The sequence below is a fragment of the Nomascus leucogenys genome, unplaced genomic scaffold (genome assembly GCF_006542625.1).
Source record: "Nomascus leucogenys isolate Asia unplaced genomic scaffold, Asia_NLE_v1 Super-Scaffold_3068, whole genome shotgun sequence".
Classification (NCBI taxonomy): domain Eukaryota; kingdom Metazoa; phylum Chordata; class Mammalia; order Primates; family Hylobatidae; genus Nomascus; species Nomascus leucogenys.
The window spans coordinates 427,811-443,993 of record NW_022095790.1 but is presented as its reverse complement, the minus strand read 5'-3'; the positions used below and the strand labels follow the sequence as shown (position 1 = coordinate 443,993).

At 47.7% G+C, this 16,183-nt stretch overlaps 1 non-coding gene across 1 annotated transcript; it reads left to right on the top strand.

Annotated features, from left to right (window-relative positions):
* The first annotated feature begins 11,151 nt into the window (after nt 1-11,151).
* On the top strand, nt 11,152-11,258 carry LOC115833709. The gene has a single exon (XR_004029049.1). It is a non-coding gene; the product is annotated as a U6 spliceosomal RNA (small nuclear RNA).
* Nucleotides 11,259-16,183: the final 4,925 nt, after the last annotated feature.

Genomic DNA, 16,183 nt, shown 5'->3' with positions numbered 1-16,183 from the left:
GCCTTGGAGCTCTCTTCTAACTTTAAAAGCTATAAGCTGGGCACGGTGGCTCATGCCTGTAATCCCAGCACTTTAGGAGGCTGAGGTGGGTGGATAACCTGAGGTCAGGAGTTGGACACCATCCTAGCCAACATGGTGAAACCCCAAAATACAAAACTTAGCTGGATGTGGCAGTACGTGCCTGTAATCCTAGCTACTCGGGAGGCTGAGGCAGGAGAATTGCTTGAACCTGGGAGGTGGAGGTTGCAGTGAGTCAAGATCATGCCACTGCACTCCAGCCTTGGGTGACGGAGCAAGACTCCGTCTCAAAAAAAAAATAAAAAACGGCTGGGCGCAGTGGCTCACGCCTGTAATTCCAGCACTTTGGGAAGCCAAGGCGGGTGGATCACAAGGTCAGCAGTTCGAGACCAGCCTGGCCAACACGGTGAACCCCTGTCTCCATTAAAAATACAAAAATTAGCTGGGTATGGTGGTGGGCACCTGTAATCCCAGCTACTTAGGAGGCTGAGGCAAGAGAATCACTTGAACCCAGGAGGTGGAGGTTGCAATGAGCCCAGACCACGCCACTGCATTCCAGCCTGGGCAACAGAGCAAGACTCCATCTCAAAAAACAAAACAAAACAAAAAAAACCTAATAAGTTCAATATGTTCTTGGTATCTTGGTAGAGATAGTAAGAAGTAGTTCTTAGTGTTGGCACTGCCTGTGAGAACTGCATTTCCTAGAAAGCCAAGTCTTCCACACTGCTGAACTTTGACTTGGTGAACATGTCAGCAGGCCATCGAGCATTCAGGAGAGAAGGAAAGGGAGTTCCCTGGCCAGCTGCCTCTGCATCTGCTTACCAGAGGCCCCTCTATTTACCCAGTTCTCTCAAGGCCAGGGGAGACAGCCGGTTGCTGGCTTCATTGCTCCAGTCCTGGAATTGTATAGCTGGAATGCCATTTACAGTGAGCCCCCAGAATATCCTTGGCCGGGCGCAGTGGCTCACACCTGTAATCCCAGCACTTTGGGAGGCCAAGGTGGGCAGATTGCTTGAGCCCAGGAGTTTGAGACCAGACTGGGAAACATGGTGAAACCGCGTCTGGCAACATGGTGAAACCGTGAAGCCACCATGTTGGCCAGACTGGTCTCGAACTCCTGACCTCAAGTGATCTGCCTGCCTCGACCTCCCAAGTGCTGGGATTACAGGTGTGAACCACCATACCTTGCCCTCTCATTCTCTTTAGAACAGTCTTTGCCACCCCTTGGGGGTGCCTAGTTTAGGGTGACCTTTCCCTCCAGCCCTTTGCTTCTCCAATAGCCTTCACCTGGTCTTTCTTCCTCCTCTTTTTCTTTTTTCTTTTCTTTTCTTTTCTTTTCTCTCTCTCTCTTTTCCTTTCTCTCTCTCTCTCTGAAAACACAAAAATTAGCCAGGCGTGATGGTGTGAGCCTGTAATTCCAGCTACTTGGGAGGCTGAGGCAGGAGAATTGCTTGAGCCCAGAAGGCAGAGGTTGCACTGAGCCGAGATCAACCACTGCACTCCAGCCTGAGCAACAGTGAGACTTGGTCTCAAAAAAAAAAAAAAAAAAGTACCCTTCAAATCCCTCCTCTGATGATGATCCCCAGGCCAAATTGGATAAGAAATTACAAAAACAGGTGAAGGTGCAGGAGACTGAAATTAACAACCAGGCTGGGCATGGTGGCTCATACCTGTAATCCCAGCACTTTGGGAGGCAAAGGCAGGAGGATCACTTGAGTCCAGGAGTTCCAGACCAGCCTGGGCAACATAGCGAGACCCTGTCTCTGTAAATGATATTTTTAAAAAATTAGCCAGGTGTAGTGGAGCATGCCTGTAATCCCAGCTACTCAGGAAGCTGAGGCAGGAGGATTGCTTGAGCCCAGGAGGTCGAGGTGGCAGTGAGCTGTGATATCACCGCACTCCAGCCTGGGTGACACAGCAAGACCCTGTAAGAAAAGAAAAGGAGAGAGAGAAAAAAAAAAGAAAAGAAAAGAAAAAAGAAAAAGAGGAGGAAGAAAGACCAGGTGAAGGCTATTGGAGAAGCAAAGGGCTGGAGGGAAAGGTCACCCTAAACTAGGCACCCTCTATGGGGGTGGCAAAGACTGTTCTAAAGTGAATGAGAGGGCCAGGCACAGTGGCTCACACCTGTAATCCCAGCACTTTGGGAGGTCAAGGTGGGCAGGGTCAGGAGTTCGAGACCAGTCTGGCCTACACGGTGAAACCCCGTCTCTACTAAACATACAAAAATTAGCTGGGTGTGGTGGCACAGGCCTGTAATTCTAGTTACTCAGGAGGCTAGGGCAGGAGAATTGCTTGAACCCAGAAGGAGGAGGTTGCACTGAGCCATGATCAAGCCATTGCACTCCAGCCTCGGTGACAAGTGGTAGACTCTGTCTCAAAATAAAGAGAATGAGAGGCTTCTATGAAATTGTTCAAGAAACTGGATCTAGATGGAGAGCTGTAAAGACACCCCTACCCCACCCACACTCCCCACCATGGAGGGTACAGATGCCTGTCCAGAACAGCCAAACCAGCGCCCTGAAGCTCTAGCTGTGTCTCTCACTGGGCCTTTGGCCCTCACTTGCCAAGTACATAAGTGACTCACAATCGCAGTCACCGTCATGTGTCCAGGGCCAGTGGTGCCAATTGTTTCCCATGCAGTATCTCATTTAGTCCTCCTAGCAACCCTGTGAAAGAGGTGTGTTTCTGTCCTCTTGTTACAAATGAAAAAATGAAAAAAAAAAAAGACTTAAAAAGGCCAAATAACTTGCCCAAGGTCATGCAGTTAGTAAGTAGAAGAGCAAGGGCTCAAATCCAGCTCTGCCCATCACCCATGGTTCTAAAAGTTCTAATTTTTCCGTTGAGTAATTTAAGAATTCCATTTGTTGGAAGAACCAGCCCGTTTTCTGTCTGTCACAGGGCCATCTTGAAATAGTCCTGCCTCCACAGCCCCTTCTTCAGCCTGTCAAAGCCACAAAAGCTTTCCCAAGATCCTAAGACCAGTAGGCAAGAAGAGCTTCCAATCCCTATTAAAGCCATGTTCATGAGAGAACTCAAGCTTTCTACCCACAGCCACTGGAACTTCTGCTGTAGGAATTGGGGGACATTCTTGAGCCATGGAAGCCTTGAGGCTGCTGGGACTCAAGAATCTGTGATGATGCCCTCAGTTCCGTGAGTCTTGTATTCTGGTTTATTTCTGCTCCACTATGTCTGAGGCCTCCTCTCTTCCCAGCAGCTACTGGGGCTAAAACATCCAAAGTGGCTTTTGCAGTCACGTGACTGGTGCCTCATGTTCTTCCATGTGGTCTCTCTCCCCGACAGAGCAGCCTTGTCGTCTTGTACAGTTGTTGGGCTCTGAGAACCCTCTATGGATGCTCTACACCATTGCGCCATTACCTCTATGGCAACCCTCTATGGATGGTTTATGCCATTGCACCATCACCTGTGCTACCCCCGGCCCCTCCATGGAAACCACTGCCTAGGCAGCTGTGTCACACCATGTGACCCTGCCTCTCAGCCACCCCCAAGCCCCCAAATATACAGTTCACTGGACCAGGATCCCATATAGGCCGGCCAATGATTTTTGAAGTCATCTGGCTCAAAAATGTAGGGAAAGCCAGCCAGGCCAGTCAGATGGTCTTTTTTGGAAATTGGAGCAGAGAAACCAGACAGTAGAATCAGTGAGCAACAAGATGTCCTGAGGGCAAGTAGGGCCTGGCTGGACTAGTGTGCTGGCCAGAATTACACTGGAGAAGAAACTTGGCAATTGAAGCAAAACCAAAATGAGCTATGCCATGGGGAAAATCCCCTCGTTGTGGAGGGAAAATGAGCTTGGTTTTGGCAAGAGGATAGAGGAGATGGTGAGAACAGAGCTGGGACTCCACAAAGGGCTGGGAGAAGCCATCCCGGGGGACCTCCTGCCTGTGGGTGTCGTTGCAGCCAGTTTGCCACTCGTTCCCTTGGCTGTCAGTTGGCTTAGAAGCGGGCAGGTGACTTAGCTGTGCTGGTAAAATGTATGGGGATTCCCAGCCCATGCAGCACGCCGTCCCATTTGCCAGATGCGGCTCACACCTTTAATTCCAGCACTTTCAGAGGATGAGGCAGGTGGATCACGAGGTCAGGAGTTCAAGACCAGCCTGGCCAAGATGGTGAAACCCCCATCTCTACTAAAAATATAAAAATTGGGGGCCGCACGCGGTGGCTCACACCTGTAATCCCAGCACTTTGGGAGGCCGAGGTTGGTGGATCACCTGGGGTCAGGAGTTCGAGATCAGCCTGGCTAACATGGTGAAACCCCATCTCTACTAAATATACAAAATTATCTGGGCATGGTGGTACACGCCTGTAATCCCAGCTACTCAGGAGGATGAGGCAAGAAAATCATTTAAATCTGGGAGTCAGAGGTTGCAGTGAGCTGGGATTGCACCACTGTACTCCAGCCTGGGCAACAGCGTAAGACTTCATCTCCAAAACAAAACAAAACAAAAAAAATTACCTGGGCACAGTGGCAGGTGCCTGTAATTCCAGCTACTTGGGAGGCTGTGGCAGGAGAATCACTTGAACCTGGGCGGCAGAGGTTTCAGTGAGCCGAGATCATGCCACTGCACTCCAGCCTGGGCGATAGAGTGAGACTCTGTCTCAATCAAAAAAAAAAAAGTATGGGGAGATGGCTGGGACCATCTTGAGACCATGAGGCAACAAGACCGAAGGGAAAAGCCCACATACTGAGGATGGCAGAGCCTATGTCCTCCCTGACAGCATTGAGCCACCATACCTATCCTGGAACCCCCACTTCCTCCAGTCTTACTGATCTGTAAGTCACATGTCTTTATTTTATAGGCAGATTTCTGATACCTGCAGCCTAAAGCATTCCTCACCCCTTCTCAGAACCCCGTGACTCTTGCTATAACTCCCAATGGAAAATCAACCTAAGTTTAGACATTAGAAATTGAATTGTTGCTCATATGGAGGGAATAAGAATCAGGATCGGTCCTAGCCTATAGAGGAATCCCAGCTCTGAGTGCTGACCCCAAGGCCTAGGGGACATGGACAAGGAAAGAGATATTCACAAAAAGTTCCAGGCATCTTTTTCTTTGAGACAGAGTCTCACTCTATCACCAGGCTGGAGTACAGTGGCGCAATCTCGGCTCACTGCAACCTCCAACTCCCTAGTTCAAGCAATTCTCCTTCCTCAGCCTCCTGAGTAGCTGGGATTACAGGGAAGCACCACCACACCCAGCTAATTTTTTTTTTTTTTTTTTTTTTTTTAGTAGAGACGGAGTTTCACCATGTTAGCCAAGATGGTCTCAATCTCCTGACCTCGTGATCCACCGGCCTGGGCCTCCCAAAGTGCTGGGATTACACACGTGGGCTACCCTGCCCAGCCTTAGACATCTTCTAAAACAGGGCTCAATGATGAATTGTAGCAATTCAGCGGGGCTTTAATGCCTGAGATTTGGAGCGTGAGCGAGGGAACTAACTGGAAGAAGTTGATGGCCGCCAGAACTAAACTGGCCTAGTGGGAAACTAGGCCTTTTGGTTACTCTCCAGCCATCAACTTTAGTGCTGTTTTAGATTCTCAGGAATAAGGTGTCCTCAGCTGCCATTCTGTGTGCATAGCCACCGCTCCCCCACCCACCCCCTCTGCAACTTTGTTCATTCCTTATCTCCTTCACCTCTTCTCTTTTTTCCTACATTTTCTTTCTGGCTTCTCTTTGTTTTTTTCCCTTGAGATGGAGTCTCGCTCTGTCACCCAGGCTGGAGTGCAGTGGTGCTGTCTTGGCTCACTGCAACCTCTGCCTCCCAGGTTCAAGCAATTCTCCTGCCTCAGCCTCCCAAGTAGCTGGGATTACAGGTGTGCACCACCATGCCCAGCTAATTTTTGTATTTTTAGTAGAGACTTGGTTTCACCATGTTGGTCAGGCTGGCCTTGAACTCCTAACCTTATGATCTACCCACCTCAGCCTCCCAAAGTGCTGGGATTACAGGCGTGAGCCACTGCGCCTCTTTCTGGCTTCTCTAAGCAAAGTTAGGAGCCAGAAATCTACAATACCTAACTCACTTCTATTAAGAACTCAATGGGCCAGGCGCGATGGCTCACGCCTGTAATCCCAGCACTTTGGGAGCCCAAGGCAGGTAGATCATGAGGTCAGGAGTTCGAAACCAGCCTGGCCAACATACTGAAACCCTGTCTCTACTAAAAATACAAAAATTAGCCTGGCATGGTGGCACGTGCCTGTAGTCCTAGCTACTCAGGAGGCCAAGGCAGGAGAATTGCTTGAACGTGGTAGGCAGAGGTTGTGGTGAGCCAAGATTGTGCCACTGCACTCCAGCCTGGGCAACAGAGTGAGACTCCATCTCGGGGGAAAAAAAAAAAACTCAATGAGAGAGTTACTGTAGGGAGAGACAAGGATGTATTTTGGAAGACGTAGAATGCTGGTTGAAGGCCAAGGTTGAAGTTGGTAGGAAAGAAGCAATCAGTTGAGGACTAGAGAAAGCTTTCTTCTGGTCTTTCCTCAAGTGTAAGTGTGTGTGTGTGTGTGTGTGTGTGCGTGTGTGTGTGTGTTGCTTCAACACAAGAGTGTGTGTGTGTGTTGCTTCAACACAAGAAATATGCCTGATCCTTCCCTTATGGAATGAGAAGCTGAACCCAAGAGCTCTAGCCCGTCCTCTTTAAATCTCCATTTTTGAAAATATGAAACAAAGAGAAATTGGCATCCTCCTAATGCATCTTAGAAATACACATTATTTCATTTTACTCGTACCTGGAGAAAAAGCACCCCCGGCCCCATTTTGCCATCTCCAAATAATCTTCAGCATTTGTAGAGATGTGGCCCCTGGAAGTCCATCAGATATATGGGGCCCACCCACAGCTGTGTTGTGATGATATTAGAATTTGCAACTGTCAGATTCTGGCACCAAACCCAGCACCTCTCAATGCTGTCCTTCTGCACCCCACATATTGTATGATGTTTTGAAGGGCAAAGCCAGTGCACCATTGATTTTTGCCTGTTGCTTTGTTCCCTCAACAGACACGTAAGGAATGAAAGCTTTGATTGAGGTGAAAGAAGCAAAAAAGCTTAAATCCCTACTTTAATGGAATTAATGCTTTAATGTGATTTTTTTTTTTTTTTTTTTTTTTTTTAGAGACGCAGTCTCACTCTGTGGCCCAGGCTGGAGTGCAGCGGTGTGATCTCGGCTAACTGCAACCTCTGCCTCCCGGGTTCAAGTGATTCTCCTGCATCAGCCTCCTGCATAGCTGGGACTACAGGTGCCCGCCACCAAAAATTAGCCACCCGGCTAATTTTTGTATTTTTCGTAGAGATGGGATTTCACCATATTGACCAGGCTGGTATCGAACTCCTGACCTTGTGATCCACCCGCCTCAACCTCCCAAAGTGCTGGGATGACAGATGTAAGCCACGGCACCAGGCCTTTAATGTGAACTTCAATAAACCCTGAATTCCTCCCGCAATTTTCCGTCTATATCACTGAGGATTCTCTGAAATCCAATAAGGAATAAAACTGGGGCTGGGCACGGTGGCTCAAGCCTGTAATCCCAGCACTTTGGGAGGCCGAGGCGGGCGGATCACAAGGTCAGGAGATCGAGACCATCCTGGCTAACATGATGAAACCCCGTCTCTACTAAAAATACAAAAAATTAGCTGGGCGTGGTGGCGGGCGCCTGTAGTCCCAGCTGCTCAGGAGGCTGAGGCAGGAGAATGGCATGAACCCGGGAGGCGGAGCTTGCAGTGAGCCGAGATCGCGCCACTGCACTCCAGCCTGGGTGAGAGCAAGACTCCGTCTGAAAAAAAAAAAACAAAAAAAAAACTGGAAGACTTTTTCCCCTTCTTCGTCATCAAGGTTTTTCTCCGGGATGAATTAGCCTGATTAGTGCCTGAAAGTTCTCCCACAATCTGTCCAAGCTCATTCCTTTTTTGTGTGAATTCTCCAATGATGAGAAAGCTAAGCTTGCCCCCAAGTGATTTTCCACACTAATTATACTCCTAAGACTTCCCTCCAGTGTAGATGATCTCACATTCTGTGTTCTCCACGCTTCCCCGAGTTTTCCGTCTTCATTACATATGACCATTTAAGTCCCACATGAATTAGCTTATACTGTCTAAGTATGGAACTCTGATTGAAGGTTCTTCCTCATCCATTATACTCACAAGGCCCCTCTCTGCTACAAAATCCGAGATGTTGAATTAACTCTGGGCACCATCTCAAAGCATTTTTACATCCATTACGCACATACAGTTTTCCTCCATTGTGAATTATCTGATGTTGAATGAGCTGTACTTTCCCGAAAGCTCTTGCATGTTTCTGCATTGATAAGAGTCTCTGTTGCATGTGAATTAGCTGATGCTGCATTGGAATGTTGACGATGCCTCCTCCATCCCCAGGGATTCTCTCCAAAATCAATGTTACAGTGTTCAATAGCAAGGGAGCCCCAGGGAAAATTGCCTGTATAAATGAAAAAGATGTTCTCTGTGATAGAAACACTGTAATATTGAATAAATTCTGAATTCTGTTGTACAACTTGGCCATATCTTATTTGGAGTTTCTCTCACTTCGAAAACACATAAATGGAATCGCAGATTTTTTTCTGTATTCATGGCACTCAATAGGATGGAGTCCCTAAAATGTTTCTCTACGATGTCCCCATATTTGTAATGGCCCAAGGGATTCTTCCTGACCACCACACAAACAAAATCCACTGAAGACCATGGCATTAAAGAGTTGCATTGATGCAAAGCCAGCTACGCCACGTGGGAGGTGGAGTTATTACTCAAATCAATCTCGCTAATGGCTTGGAGATTAGGGATTTCTCCAAGATAGATTGGTAGGCAAGGGGCTAAGGTAGGGGGTCTGCTGATTGGTTGGGTCAAGGAGATGAAATCATAGGGAATTAATGCTGTCCTATTGGGCTGAGTCAGTTCCTGGGTGGCGGCCACAGGACTGGTTGGCAGGTGGGGACATCCATTTGTCAGAAATGCAAAACTTTGAAAAGCATTTTTTCTTTTTTGTTGAGACACAGTTTTGCTCTTGTTGCCCAGGCTGGAGTACAGTGGTATGATCTCGGCTCACCACAACATCCACCTCCCGGGTTCAAGTGATTCTCCTGCCTCAGCCTCCCAAGTAGCTGGGATTATAGGCACCTGCCACTATGCCCGGCTAATTTTTGCATTTTTAATAGAGACAGGGTTTCACCATGTTGGCCAGGCTGGTCTCAAACTCCTGACCTCAGGTGATCTGCCCGCCTTGGTCCCGCAAAGTGCTGGGATTACACGCATGAGCCACCGTGCCCAGCCTACTCTGATTTTTTAAAATGCTTATGGTAAAAACAAGATAGATATGTTGAAGTTAGTAGTCACTTAGAAACTGAAAAATGTCTTCAAGAGGGGTTAAGTGTTGTCAGTTGTGTCTGAATGGCCAAGAACTTAGATAAAATGAAAAAGGATGAAAGGAAAATCATGTAATGTAATCACAAAGGTTGTGTTCACCATGATGTCGGGGATCTCACGAAGGTTCCTTAATATAGACAACATTTTAACAATAGCCATATTTTAAGCAGTCATCTTTTTTCTCTACAATGTATTCCTGGAACTGCTTTGTTAAAAACTCATTATTTTCTTTTAATAATTACTCATATCCTGAAGCAGCGTCAAACAAATTCTAATTCTAATAAATACATCATAAAAACAAAAACATGGGCCGGGCAAGGTGGCTCAAGCCTGTAATCCCAGCACTTTGGAAGGCCGAGGCGGGCGGATCACGAGGTCAGGAGATCGAGACCACGGTGAAACCCCGTCTCTACTAAAAATACAAAAAAAAAAAAAAGCCAGGCGTGGTGGCGGGCGCCTGTAGTCCCAGCTACTCGGAGAGGCTGAGGCAGGAGAATGGCGTGAACCCGGGATGCGGAGCTTGCAGTGAGCCGAGATCGCGCCACTGCACTCCAGCCTGGGCGACAGAGCAAGACTCAGTCTCAAAAAAAAAAAAAACATGGCCAGGTGCAATGGCTCACTCCCAGCATTTTGGGAGGCCGAGGCAGGCGGCTCTCCTGAGGTCAGGAGTTCAAGACCAGCCTGGCCAACATGGTGAAACCTCATCTCTACTAAAAATAAAAAAATTACCTGGATGTGGTGGCACGTGCCTGTAATCCCAGCTACTCAGGAAGCTGAGGCAGGAAAATCGTTTGAAACTGGAAGGCGGAAGTTGCAGTGAGCCAAGATCACACCACTGCACTCCAGTCAAAACAGAAACATGCCAAGTAATCCCATTGATTTTTTTTTTTTTTTTGAGACACAGTCTTGCTCTGTCATTTCAGCTGGAATGCAGTGGCATGATCTCAGCTCACTGCAACCTCCACCTTCCAGGTTCAAGTGATTCTCCTGTCTTAGCCTCCCGAGTAGCTAGAATTACAGGCACTAACCACCAAGCCTGGCTAATTTTTGTATTTTTAGCAGAGACAGGGTTTCACCATGTTGGCCAGGCTGGTCTCAAACTCATGACCTCAGGTGATCCACCCACCTCCACCTCCCAAAGTGCTGGGATTACAGACATGAGCCACTGCGCCCGGCCTCAATTTTGGTACTTTATTTTTTTTTTGAGACGGAGTTTTGCTCTTGTTGCCCAGGCTGGAGTGCAATGGCATGATCTCAACTCACCACAACCTCCACCTCCCAGGTTGAAGGAATTCTCCTGCCTCAGCCTCCTGAGTAGCTGGGATTACCAGGCATGTGCCACCACACCCACCTAATTTTGTATTTTTAGTAGACACAAGGTTTCGCCATGTTGGCCAGGCTGGTCTCGAACTCCTGACCTCAAATGATCCACCCGACTCAGCCTCCGAAAGTGCTGGGATTGCAGGCGTGAGCCACCACGACTGGCCAGTTTGAGTTTTCTATCAATCCACCTTTGTACACTGACTCTTCCTCACCTTCATATTGTTACTGAGTCCATCTAGTGAGTTTTAAATTTTTGTTACTATATTTTTGTTTTAAAATTTCCATTTGAGGCTAGGTGTTGTGGCTCATGCCTGTAATCCCAGCACTCTGGGAGGCCGAGGTGGTCAAATGACTTCAATTTAGGAGTTTGCGACCAGCCTGGGTGACATGACAAGACCCTGTCTCTACAATAATTAAAAAAATTGTGCTTACTTCGGCAGCACATATACTAAAATTGGAACAATACAGAGAAGATTAGTATGGAGCCTGCGCAAGGATGACATGCAAATTCGTGATGCATTCCATATTCTTGCCACCGTCTGCTGCCCATCACCTCACTTTGCTTCCCTTCCCCAGATCCTGCCATGACGTCACAGGCCTGTGATGCCATAGCCTTCCCACGTCCATCTCCCATTGCACCACGGGGGTTGGCAATTGGAGAACAATCTGGCCATCCCCGCTCAGGCGTGGCGCCTTGCCGCCTACTGCTACAGCCCTTATGCAACAATAAATAAATAAATAAAAATACAAAAATTAGCCAGGCATGGTGGTACATGCCTTTAGTCCCAGCTACTAGGGAGGCTGAGGTGGGAGGATCACTTGAGTCCGGGAGGCAGAGGCTGCAGTGAGCTGAGATCGTGTCACTGCACACCAGCCTGGACAACAGAGATTCTTGTCTTAAAAAAAGATGGCCAGATGCGGTGGCTCATGCTTGTAATCCCAGCTACACAGGAGGCTGAGGCAGAAGAATCACTTGAACCTGGGCGGGGGAGGTTGCAGTGAGCCGAGATTGTGCCAGGGCACTCCAGCCTAGGCGACAAGAGTGAAACTCTGTCTCAAATCCTCAAAACAAAACAAAACAACAAAACAAGACCAAGTGTGGTGGCTCATTCTGGTAATCCTGGCACTTTAGGAGGCCGAGGTGGGTGGATCACCTGAGGTCAGGGGTTCAAGACCAGCCTGGGCAACACGGTGAAACCCCATCTCTATTAAAAGTGCAAAAATTAGGTTGGGCACAGTAGCTCACGCCTGTAATCTCAGCACTTTGGGAGGCCAAGGCAGGCAGATCACGAGGTCAGGGGATCAAGACCATCCTGGCTAACACGGTGAAACTCCATTTCTACTAAAAATATTAAAAAAATAGCCGGGCCTGGTGGTGGGCACCTGTAGTCCCAGCTACTCGGGAGGCTGAGGCAGAAGAATCACTTGAACCCAGGAGGTGGAGGCTGTGGTGAGCCGAGATCAGGTCACTGCACTCTAGCCTGGGTGACAGAGCAAGACTCTGTCTCAAAAAAAAACAAAAACAAAAACAAAAACAAAAATTAGCCGGGCATGGTGGCAGGTGCCTGTAATCCCAGGTACTCGGGAGGCCAAGGCACTAGTATCACTTCAACCAGGGAGGCAGAGTTTGCAGTGAGCTAAGATTATGCCATTGCATTCTAGCCTGGGTGAGAGTGAGACTCCATCTCAAAAACAAAACAAAACAAAACAAAACACAAAAAACTAATAAAAGAATAGTAAGGGAATACTAAGCAACTCTACCCACATAAATCCAACAAGTTGGATGAAATGGGCCAATTCCTTGAAATCTATAAACTACCAAAAACATTCAATATGAAACATAATTTTTTAAATCTTGTAACAATTTTAAAAATTGAATTCATGGCTGGGTGTGGTGGCTCACTCTTGTAATCCCAGCACTTTGGGAGGCTGAGGCGGGCGGATCACGAGGTCAGGAGATCGAGACCACGGTGAAACCCCGTCTCTACTAAAAATACAAAAAATTAGCCGGGCGTGGTGGCGGGCGCCTGTAGTCCCAGCTACTCAGAGAGGCTGAGGCAGGAGAATGGCGTGAACCCGGGAGGCAGAGCTTGCAGTGAGCCGAGATTGCGCCACTGCACTCTAGCCTGGGCGACAGAGCGAGACTCCGTCTCAAAAAAAAAAAAAAAAAATTGAATTCATGGTTTTTTTTTTTTATTTTATTTTATTGTGAGACTGCATCTCACTCTGTCACCCACGCTGGAGTGCAGTGACACAGTCATGGCTCACCGCAGCCTTGACTTCCTGGGCTCAGGTGATCCTCCCACCTCAGCCTCCTGAGTAGCTAGGACTACAGGCACCCACCACCACACCCAGCTATTTTTTTATTTTTTGTAGAGACAGGGTTTTGCCAAGTTGCCCAGGCTGGTCTCCAACTCCTGGGGCTCAGGCAATCCACCTGCCTCAGCCTCCCAAAGTGTTAAGATTACAGGCTTGAGCCACCAGGCCTGGTTGAATTCCTTTTTTTTTTTTTTTTTTTTTGAGATGGTCTGTCACCCAGGCTGGAGTGCAGTCCGCAATCTCGGCTCACTGCAACCTTCACCTACTGGGTTCAAGGGATTCTCCTGCCTCAGCCTCCCAAGTAGCTGGGACTGCAGGCACCCACCACCACGCCTGGCTAATTTTTTGTACTTCTAGTAGAGACAAGGTTTCACCATGTTGGCCAGGCTGGTCTCGAACTCCAGACCTCAGGTGATCCACCCGCCTCAACCTCTTAAAGTGTTAGGATTATAGGCATGAGCCACCATGCCTGGCCTTGAATTCATAGTTTTAGTAAAACAATTTCTTTTCTTCATGGTCGCATACAACTAGTTTGGTGATTCCCTGGAAGGACCCATGTGACTCCAGATAAAGTTCTACTCTAGGTGAAGATTTATTACAGCAGAGGATACAGTACAAGAACAACAGGGAAAAGGATATTAATAGATGAAGGCTGGAAGGTCAAATGCACACTTTTTTATCCTCTCTCTGCAGGGACAGCCCAGACATATTTTTCCAGGAGCAAACTACAAGGACTTGTATAAGATGTCCTTGCCCAGGAAATCCAACTTGAGTTATGCAGTCAAAATTTGTGTGGTTAGGCCAGGCGCAGTGGCTCACCCCTGTTATCCCAGCACTTTGGGAGGCCAAGACGGGAGGATTGCTGGAGTCCAGGAGTCTGAGACTAGCCTGGACAACATAGTGAGACCTCGTCTTTAAAAAAAAAAAAAATTAGGCCAGGCATGGTGGCTCACGACTGTAATCCTAGCACTTTGGGAGGCTGAGGCAGGAGGATTGTTTGAGGCCAGGAGTTGGAGACCAGCCTGGGAAACAGGAAGAGACCCCATCTCTACAAAAAAATATATAAAAATTAGCTGGGCATGGTGGTGTATGCCTTTGGTCCCAGCTACTTGGGAAGCTGAGGCATGAGAATCGCTTGAACCCAGGAGACGGAGGTTGCAGTGAGTGGAGATCGCACCACTGCACTCCAGCCTGGGCGACAGAGTGGGACCCCATCTCAAAAATAAATAAATAAATAAATAAATAAATAAATAAATTAACACTGGATGGAAATCACATCCAGGCCCTGTAATTTCGAAGAAGGGAAGATCAAAGAGAAGTCTGCGGTGTAGAGGAAATCCCCTTGGACCTGGGATCTGGTCCAGACCAGGCACCGCCCTGCCAGGGAGGCCAAGAACCGCAGTGTGTGCACAGGAAATGGTGGGGGAGTTTCTGTTCTGGGATGAGGGGGAACCGTTGGCAGTGCTCTACGTTTTTTGTTTTTGTTTTTGTTTTTGAGAAGGGGTCTGGCTCTGTCACCCAGGCTGGAGTGCAGTGTTGTGATCTCAGCTCACTGCAGCCTCTACCTCCTGGGTTCAAGCCATCCACCCACCTCAGCCTCCCAGGTAGCTAAAACTACAAGCCTATGTCACTATGCCCAGCTAATTCTTGTAGTTTTTTGTAGAGATGGGGTTTCACTATGTTGCCCAGACTGGTCTGAACTCCTGAGTTTAGGTGATCTGCCCACCTCGGCCTCCCAAAGTGCTGGGATTACAGGCGTGAGCCACTGCCCCCAAGCTACACGCTGCCTTTTTTTTTTTTTTTTTTTGATTGACTGATCGATTGAAACACTCTACTTTTTCATAGTTAAAATTGTTTATAAGCCATATGCAGTAGCTCACTCCTCTAATCCCAGCACTTTGGGAGGCTGAGGAGGGAGGATGGCTTGAGACCAGAGTTTGAGACCAGCATGGGCAATATAGTGAGACCTCATCTCTATAAAAAAAATTTAAAAATTATCTGGGGGTAGTGATTCATGCCTGCAGTCCTAGCTACTGAGGAGGGTGAGGCAGAAGGATCACTTGAGCCTGGGAGTTCGAGGTTGCAGTGAGCTGTGATTGCACCACTGCCCTCCAGCCCGGGTGACAGAGCAAGACCCTGTCTCAAGAAAAAACAATAAACAAATAAAAATTATTTATAGTTATTATTATTTCATTAGTCATACTAACCAATACCCTCTTTTTGTGAACAATTTTTCAAAATGGTATTTCCTTTTTTTCTGCCAGGATATAGACACAATACTGCATATACTCATTTGAAGGTATAAAATTCTGTTACTTGCCTTTTCTCTTCACTTTTTTTTTTTAAACAGTCTGGCTCTGTCCCCCAGGCTGGAGTACAGTCGCACAATCTCAGCTCACTGCAAGCTCTGCCTCCTGGGTCCAAGTGATTCTCGTGCCTCAGCCACCCAAGTAGCTGAGAATCCAGGTGTGCCCCACCTCGTCGGGCTACTTTTTAAATTTTTTGTAGGGTCTTGCTATGTTGCCAGGCTGCTCTCAAACTCCTCCTGCCTCAGCCTTCCAAAGTGCTGGGATTACAGGTATGTGCCACTGCACCCAACCAATTTTGTCGTTCCTTTTTTGTTTTTTGAGACAGGGTCTCACCCTGTCACCCAGGCTGGGGTGCAGTGGCACAGTCATGGCTCACTGCAGCCTTGAACTTCTGGGCTTAAGTGATCCTCCTTCCTCAGCCTCCTGAGTAGCTGGGATGACAGGTGCACACCACAATCCCTGGCTAATTTTTGTAGAGGCGGAGTTTTGCCTTTTTTTTTTTTTTTTTTTTTTTTTTTGTGAGCAGCAGCAAGATTTATTATGAAGAGCAAAAGAACAAAGCTTCCACAGCATGGAAGGGGACCCGAGTGGGTTGCCTGGAGTTTTGCCATTTTACTCAGCTGGTCTTGAACCTCTGTGCTTAAGCAATCTTCCCGACTCAGCCTCCCAAAGTGCTGGGATCACAGGAGTGAGCCACCGCTCCTGGCTGATTTTGTCATTTCTTGAAAATGAGATTGGTAGCTCCCTGAGAAAACTCTTCATTTTCCTCATTAAACTAGCCCAATGTTCACTGCTTAGCCAACCCCAACATTGCTTATAAATTATCTA